The sequence below is a fragment of the Tursiops truncatus genome, chromosome 8 (genome assembly GCF_011762595.2).
Source record: "Tursiops truncatus isolate mTurTru1 chromosome 8, mTurTru1.mat.Y, whole genome shotgun sequence".
Classification (NCBI taxonomy): domain Eukaryota; kingdom Metazoa; phylum Chordata; class Mammalia; order Artiodactyla; family Delphinidae; genus Tursiops; species Tursiops truncatus.
Genome location: NC_047041.1, coordinates 82,304,367 through 82,312,142, shown reverse-complemented (window position 1 = coordinate 82,312,142; position 7,776 = coordinate 82,304,367). Strand labels below are relative to the sequence as shown.

The following is a 7,776-nucleotide window of genomic DNA, read 5'->3' as shown; positions in this document are numbered from 1 at the left end:
CCTTGACCTAGAATTGATACTCGGCCAGGGTGCACCAGCATGTCCACACAGGTTATTAGCATGCTGAAATACTTCTGTAGCAGCTGGTCAATAGCCACCTCCAAACGCCCCTCTGCATCCCTGCTGCCCAGGTCCTCTGGGTCCCCTGGATTTCCCTACAATCCAACAGAAGGGGCCTGGCCCCCCAGGGGTTCTTTCGACCTCTGCTCCAGCACTGGAGCCAGGGCTCTTTTCCATTGGCTGGTGCTCCTGCCATGCTGGCTGTTAACTGGTTTGAATATCATGCCAACCCTCGCAGCTAGCTAATCACGCAGCTGTCCCCCAGATAGCCACTTCAAAACCTGTGACAAGAAGAGCATTGGGTTGTTTAGGACCTGTGCAGAAGAGGAGAGGCAGCACCTGTGGAGTGTGGAGTTCCGGAGTTTGGGGGTACCTTGGAGCCTAGGCCTGCTTGCTCAGTCTTCATGCCCTCCTGCAGTTCCTCTGGCATCCGGGCTGAGACCAGAACATCCCACCAATGAGAGCTGTTCTGAGACATGACTCAGTATTTGTGGGGCAACACTCAAGGAAATATAGCCACTTCAAATTTATCCTAGTTTACCATGCAGACTACTTGTGGGGAGAGAGAACATTTTTTGCCTCCTGCCAAAACAAAGTCCTTTGTGTGGGTCAAGAGGCCTTACCCTGACCCTGTAGCTTCAAGATAATACTGACCTCTCTAAGGAATATATTTTCATTTTCGGCATTTGAGAAATCCATGCGCAACACTAGCGGGAAAGAAGGTATGGTACATATATACCATGGAATATTACTCAGCCGTAAAAAAGAACGAAATAATGCTATTTGCGGCAACATGGATGGACCTAGACATTGTCATACTGAGTGAAGTTCTAATTAAAGTCCAAACATGTGGTATAAACCCAGTGGACACATATATTCGCTCTGGCACTCACAGTAGAAAACCACTTCCACCCTATACTCCTGGCTTAGATGTGGCTGGGATAATAGAATCTGTTGGAGGGAGTGTATCTGCTTTCAAGAAAGGCGACAGAGTTTTCACTACCAGCACGATCTCTGGGGGCTACACAGAGCATGCTCTGGCAGCCGATCACACTGTTTACACACTGCCGTAAAAACTGGACTTGAAACGAGGAGCTGCCGTCGGGATCCTGTATTATACTGCACATCGAGTTCTGCTCCCCAGTGCTCATGTGATAGCTGGAGAAAGTGTTCTGGTTCACGGGGCTGGTGGAGGGATTGGAATAGCAGCATGCCAGATTGCTAGAGCTTATGACTTAAAGGTTTGGGCACAGCTGGTACTGAGGAAGGACAAAAGATTGTTCTGCAGAATGGAGCCCACGAAGTGTTTAATCACAAAGGAGCTAATTACATTGATAAAATTAAGAAATCTGTTGGTGAAAAAGGAGTTGATATGATTACTGAAATGTTAGCTAATGTAAATCTTAGCAATGGTTTGAATCTTTTGTCACACGGAGGATGAGTAATAGTTGTTGGCAGCAGAGGTCCTATTGAAATAAACCCACGGGACACCATGGCAAAGGAATCTAGCATAATAGGAGCTGCTCTCTATTCAACCACCAGGGAGGAATTGCAGCAGTTTGCAGCAGTCCTTCAAGCTGGAATAGAAGTTGGTTGGTCGAGACCAGTAATTGGTCCCCAGGATCCATTGGAGAAGGTGGCCCAGGCTCATGAAGGTATCATTCATAGCAGTGGGGCTGTTGGAAAAATGATTCTTCTCCTAAAATGATTAATCCTTCCACAGATCTCCTGCGTAATTAAAGTTTCTTACCTCAGTTTTACGTATACCAAAAAAAAAAAAAAAAGAAAAAAGCTTTGGGTTATACTTTGAAACACACTAAACATCTTTAAAAAATTATTTCAGTGACAAAAGTCTTGTTACTAGACAAGATGAAATTTCCCCTGAGTGGACAAACTCTAGTTTAGCAATCTCAAACTGCCCCTTTATCCTCATGCTTTCAGAAAATAATCACAGCCAACAGCTACTGAGTACCACGCAATGCCAGGCACTGTTCTAAGTGCTCTACGTACAGGATCTCACTGAATCCCCTCTGCAACACTGTGACTTGTAGGCATTTTTATTATCATTTAACAGGTGGACACTAAGATTCAAAGAGTTTAGGTAATTTGTTCAAAGTATCACACTAGAAAGTGGCAGGGCTGGGACCCAAACCCAGGCTGAGTGACTCCAAAGCTCTTAAACTTGAAGCTAAATTACTTGGTATATACTCTCATACGTGTTAGTTATCTTCTTCTTGCTGTTGTTATATAATCTTCACTATTCTAGCGCCCTTAGGAATGCCTCTGCGTGTGTGTGTGTGTGTGTGTGAGAGAGAGAGAGAGAGAGAGAGAGAGAGAATGAGAGAGAACAGGAATGGACATCTGTGTGGTGATGTTGCATATACACATACAGTTATTGCCAGGTCCCTGTTCCCCATTATTTTATGTGGTTCCTTCTGATTGCCTGGGTTGTCTAAGATTGAAAGCTACTCTATGTCAAGGGCTTTGATTCACTTACTCAGAACCCATATGGGTGCCACATGAAAGCCAGTCCTCTGTTAAGGCCACAATAGTAATAAGTCCTCTGTTAAGTACCACAACAGAGGAATAAGAATCAGTAAGTGAAAACTTCTGGGACCAGGCAGGAGGAGCCTGCTAGCTCTGTCCCTAACTCTGTTCCTCCTTCCGTCCCTCCCTTCCTTCTTTTTCTCCAAGTCAACACCAAGAAGGGCACTGGAGGCTTATTGAAGAGCCTGTGAGAAATAGTAGTGAGGACCCAGAACATTCCATGTCTCCAGACCTGTGTGCATCTTTGTGGGTCTGGGTGGAATGGGGACCCATTTTGGTGGACTCTGATAGCTTTTTTAAACCCTGAATTCCATTCAGAGTAGTTTTCTTGGGGATATACAATTTCAGATGTGAAACAAAAGTCAAAAAGATGAAGTGGATCTGTTTCCTCTATGGACGGTTCCCTTCCACACCAGGCAAAGTCCGTGCCCCGGCTGTAACCCATTCATTCGCCTGGGGGTGTCCAGGCCTGGAGAGACTCTGTCCCCTTTAATCTCTGGAGGCTGGTTAGTCAGGGTGCCAGGCTCCCTGCCCTCCCACCCCCATGACTGACAGTGGTCCAAAATGTCCATCATCTTTTTGCACAAGGTTTGCTGTTCATTAAAAAAATCACCTTTCCTGTGGACAAGAAAATTACCTTTTTTTTTTCACCTTTGAGCTCAAAATCTCACTTACATCAGGGCTTGGACGAGCTGCAAATCCAGTCCAATCCAGAAATGCCCAATAAAAAGACTAATTTGAATTTTGCCCCAGACCAAATTATGGGGAGGAAGTAAGTGGAGGGAGGGACCTAGAGTCTGTCATTGCATTTCTAATTACGTTGTTTCTCCTAGTGTGGGAAGAATGGAACCCTGGGCCAGGGATCTGAGTGCAGGCAGCCCCTGTGTCTGGGTGGTTTCTTCCAGGTGCCCTCCCCACCAGGCAACAATGCCCTCTGCTTCATGGACACCCAGGGCCAGGACCTAGCAGCAAAGCATCTGAGACTGTTAAACTGGAGAGAAACCCAGCCAGAAGTTGACATCGCCATTGCGCCACCTGCTGGAAGTTTGGAAAAAGACTCTGAAATTCATGGTTTGGCTGTTAACTAGTAACTTCACGATCCTAATGATTATTTGTGATAATTCTCATTTCGTCTTATTACACAGTTACACAGGTTTTTGAAGACAATTTAAAAGGTGCATACAATTAAAAAAAACATAAAAATCACCCACAATCCTGTCACCCAGAGATTACCATCGTGTATATTTTGTTGGCTTTCCTTCCATCCTTCCTGTCTTTTTTCTACTTAGATATATGTAAATTCATATACACTATAGTCTCATTCAGTACACATTATTCTATAGCCTAATTTTTAGGATTAACAATATGTCTTCAATATTTTTGCATGTCATTAATTATAATCTGCAACATGACTTGTGCTTAGCAGTTTTTTATATCCTTATATCATAATTCTAGGTCCTCTTCCGGTGTATTAATTACAATGTGGTCTATGCTTTGAGTTTTTACTAAATCTAATTTTCCCCCTCCCTTTTCTCCCCTTCTTTCTTTCTCCTTCATTCCTCCTTTCTTTCCTTCCAGGTTTTTGTCTTTACTTGTTTCTTTATTTTCCCTCCAATAGAGGAAGTCCACAACAGATGTTGTTTGGGGCAATTCTTTGCAGTATCTCTGGCGTCCCTCACCCCTTCATATAAGGGGATCCAGAAACTTTCTACTGGACCCTGGATCTCTCCTCTGGGTGGGCTCTTCTGTCCCTGCCTTGGAAGACAGGACACTTTAAACTCTGAACTGAGGTGGGCAAGAAAGATGGGATCCCAACCTAGTGCCTCCTGCGGTGAAAAAAAACCGAAAACTAACAATTACTGATCACTTACTCTGTGCCAGCCAGGCTCCATCATAAGAACGTTACATGAATTATCACAGGCAATCATCATAAAACCCTTCTGAGATAGAATACCTCTCCTTCCTTCTTTCCATTCACTGGACAGCTGAGGACACTAAGCTTGAGAAAAGCAAATGAACTTGCCCAAGCACACCAGCTATTAGTCCCAAACCTCAGTGTGCTGTGATTGTCTATTAAAAGGAAGCAAAACAAAAAAGATTTCCAAATTCTCTTTGAAAAGTTCGAACATCAGGTAATGTGGGTTTTGTTTCCCCACAGCAATAATCAGCTCAAGCAGAGTCGTGGTGTCCATACCAGATTAGCATGGACTGTTCAGTTGGACCATCTCCACCTTTCGTGTATTCCCCCTACAACAGAGGAGGGATGTCTACTGCCAACAATACGTGTGGGTGGACTGGCTTCACCTAACAGAACAAGGGAACTTACAAAAAGACAACCATAGGCTCAGGGTTTATAATTCCTGGCTCTCTCTGTCTGAGAAGCAGGCTGTACCTATGGCTTCCCTGATACAACCTCTTATCTCTCCCATCCATGAGTATGGGGATGGATTTTGAGGGTGCTAGACCGGGAAAGGAGGAACATAATTATAGATCAGAGTGAAATAGTTGCTAGGGGTCCACTGGAATAAGTGCACCGCATGGACACATGTGGGTGGTTGCATTAGATTGGTTGGTTGACTGAAACCAGAAATCAGTAGTGACTTGTACTAAATGAAGTTGATATAATATTGAACAGGCATTGGCAGACTTTTTCTGTAAAGGGACAGGCAAGTAAAAGTTGTAGACTTTGCAGACCATACAGTCTCTGTTGTAATCACTCAACTCTGCAGTGGCAGCGCTACAGCAGCCGTAGACTGCTGCTCTATGTAAATGAACAGGTGTTGGCTGTGTGCCAATACAACTTTATTTACAAAAACATGGTAGCTTTCTTTACAAAAGCAGGCCATAGTTTGCTGACCCCAATAAAGAAGGGATACAAAGACTTAGGAACAGGAGCGTTAGAGTGGCTTTCTCCTTTGCAAGCCATGCACTGGTTAAACTAGGTGGATTCTATTTTCCAGAGTAGATTCACCCGTACATCATTTCTCTACTTTCAGTGACTTTTGAAAATGGTCAACATAAGACTTCTCCCTGGAAATGACTTGGGATTGGGGATGTGAATGCAGATTTGGATTCTCTGACCTGGGTTATTTTCTAAGCTGGGTTAGTGATTGGATTCCCAGAGGATCAGAATTCTCTCTAGGTCTCCATATTTATTAGGCTGGTTGAGCCAGTGGAAGCAGAATCACCCCCAGAAGGATTGTGCCTGTTGGGTACCACTGTCCTCCAAATGCTTCCTACAAGGGCCTGGCTGAACAACGTCATTTTAACACAGCAATTTCCAGGCATTAAGTCAGGTGAGAAGGAGGTAAAAAAAAAAAAAGAGGGCTTACCTGGTGGTGCAGTGGTTAAGAATCCGCCTGCCAATGCAGGGGACATGGGTTCGAGCCCTGGTCTGGGAGGATCCTGCATCCTGCGGAGCAACTAAGCCCGTGCACCACAACTACTGAGCCTGTGCTCTGGAACCCGTGAGCCACAACTATTGAAGCCTGTGCACCTAGAACTGTGCTCCACAACAAAAGAAGCCACTGCAACGAGAAGCCCACACAATGCAATGAAGAGTAGCCCGGGCTCACCGCCACTGGAGAGAGCCTACGCGCAGCAACAAAGACCTAACGCAGCCAAAAATAAAATAAATAAATTTTTAAAAAATGGTTCAAATGAAAAATTAAAAAAAAAAAGACTTAAAAATGCAGAAGCCTGAGAAGCCGAGGCATCTCTCATAAGTCTGGAGACTCCAGATTCAGGGGTTAGGCTCAGAAGATGAGAAAGTGGGTGAGAAGAAGGCCAGCCAGAGAGATAAAGACATCAGGAGGGGACCCTGTGTTTGTGTTTTACGTGGTATATCTGGTGGTGTGTGTGGTGTAGAGAAGAGAGGGGAAAAAACTCTTACATGCTAGCTTAGTATAGGTAGACAAAATTCTGTAAAGTTAGAGAAGAAGAGGACTTAGGAATCCAGGAATCCCCTCCATTAGAGGGAACTCCCCCTCTTCTGCCTGTGGAAGACACAGCTAGATGATTATGGCGTTCATTTCCAGTGAGCACTGAAGTGGTCTCATATCCTTGTCAACACAGCACTCCAGGCAGCCTTCCGCAATCTGTCAGGGTCAGAACTTAATAATAATAACAATAATTATAGCTAATAGTTATAGAGCATCTGTTATGTCTCAGGCACTGGGCTAAGGGTAGTTTATGCATTATCTCTTCTAATCCTCACAACTCTACAAAGTAGCTGCAGTTATTCTCCCTCTTTTGCTCAAGATGAATTCCATTTTCATGTCTCAGATTCAGTCCAAACGCCTTATTTCATACAAGAGGAAATTGAAACTTAAGATCACATTGTAGCAAGTTGTAGAACTAATGAGAACCTAGGTCTGTAAATACACAGTCCATTGTCCCACACGGATTCCTCGGTGGGTATGGTACGTTAGCAAACAGGCTAAGCTAACAAAAAACCCAAGAACACAATGGTGTAAATAAAGGAGCATTTTATTTCTCTCTCAATACATGGTCTTAAGGTGAGAAGTTCAAGACTGATGGGGTATCTCTGCTCCATCAGATAATTCAGGGACCCAGAATCTTTCCATCTTTTTGGTCCACCATCTCCTCAGGTGTTGTCTTAGGAGGATTGAAGCTGGTTCAGTTCCACATCTGCCTTCCAGTCTAGGAGAAGGTAGAAAAGTCCAGGGCATGTAGTTTCAACTTTAAGGAGATAACCAAAAAGTTGCACACACACTCCCCACATTCCACTAACCTGATATGAACGTGTGACTTCCAACCCCACACGCCTCCCAGCTGCAAGACAAGCTGAGAAATAGAATCTCTTACCAGGAGGGCATGGGTCCAGCTAAAACTCAGGAGTTCTCATTACTAAGAAAAAGAGTCAAACAGGTAGTGAGTAGCCTAAAACTGCAGCCTGTCTATTGACCTTGGTTGAAGTCAGAAGGTCAGAGCTTTTGACTAGCTTTCTTTCCCAGAGTCTGAAGCTGCGGTGTCCAAGATAGTAGCCATGGGGACATGCAGCTGTTAGAATGAAAATTAAAGTTAAATAAAATGAACAATTTAGTTCCTCAGTCACAATAGCCACATTTCAGGTGCTCATTAGCCGTGCGCAGCTAATGGCTACACATTAGCCAGTGCAGATAAAGAATATTTATATCCCTGCAGAAA

At 44.2% G+C, this 7,776-nt stretch overlaps 1 pseudogene; it reads left to right on the top strand.

Moving 5' to 3' along the window:
• The first annotated feature begins 857 nt into the window (after positions 1-857).
• LOC101338234 (quinone oxidoreductase-like) lies at positions 858-1,796 on the top strand (annotated as a pseudogene).
• Positions 1,797-7,776: the final 5,980 nt, after the last annotated feature.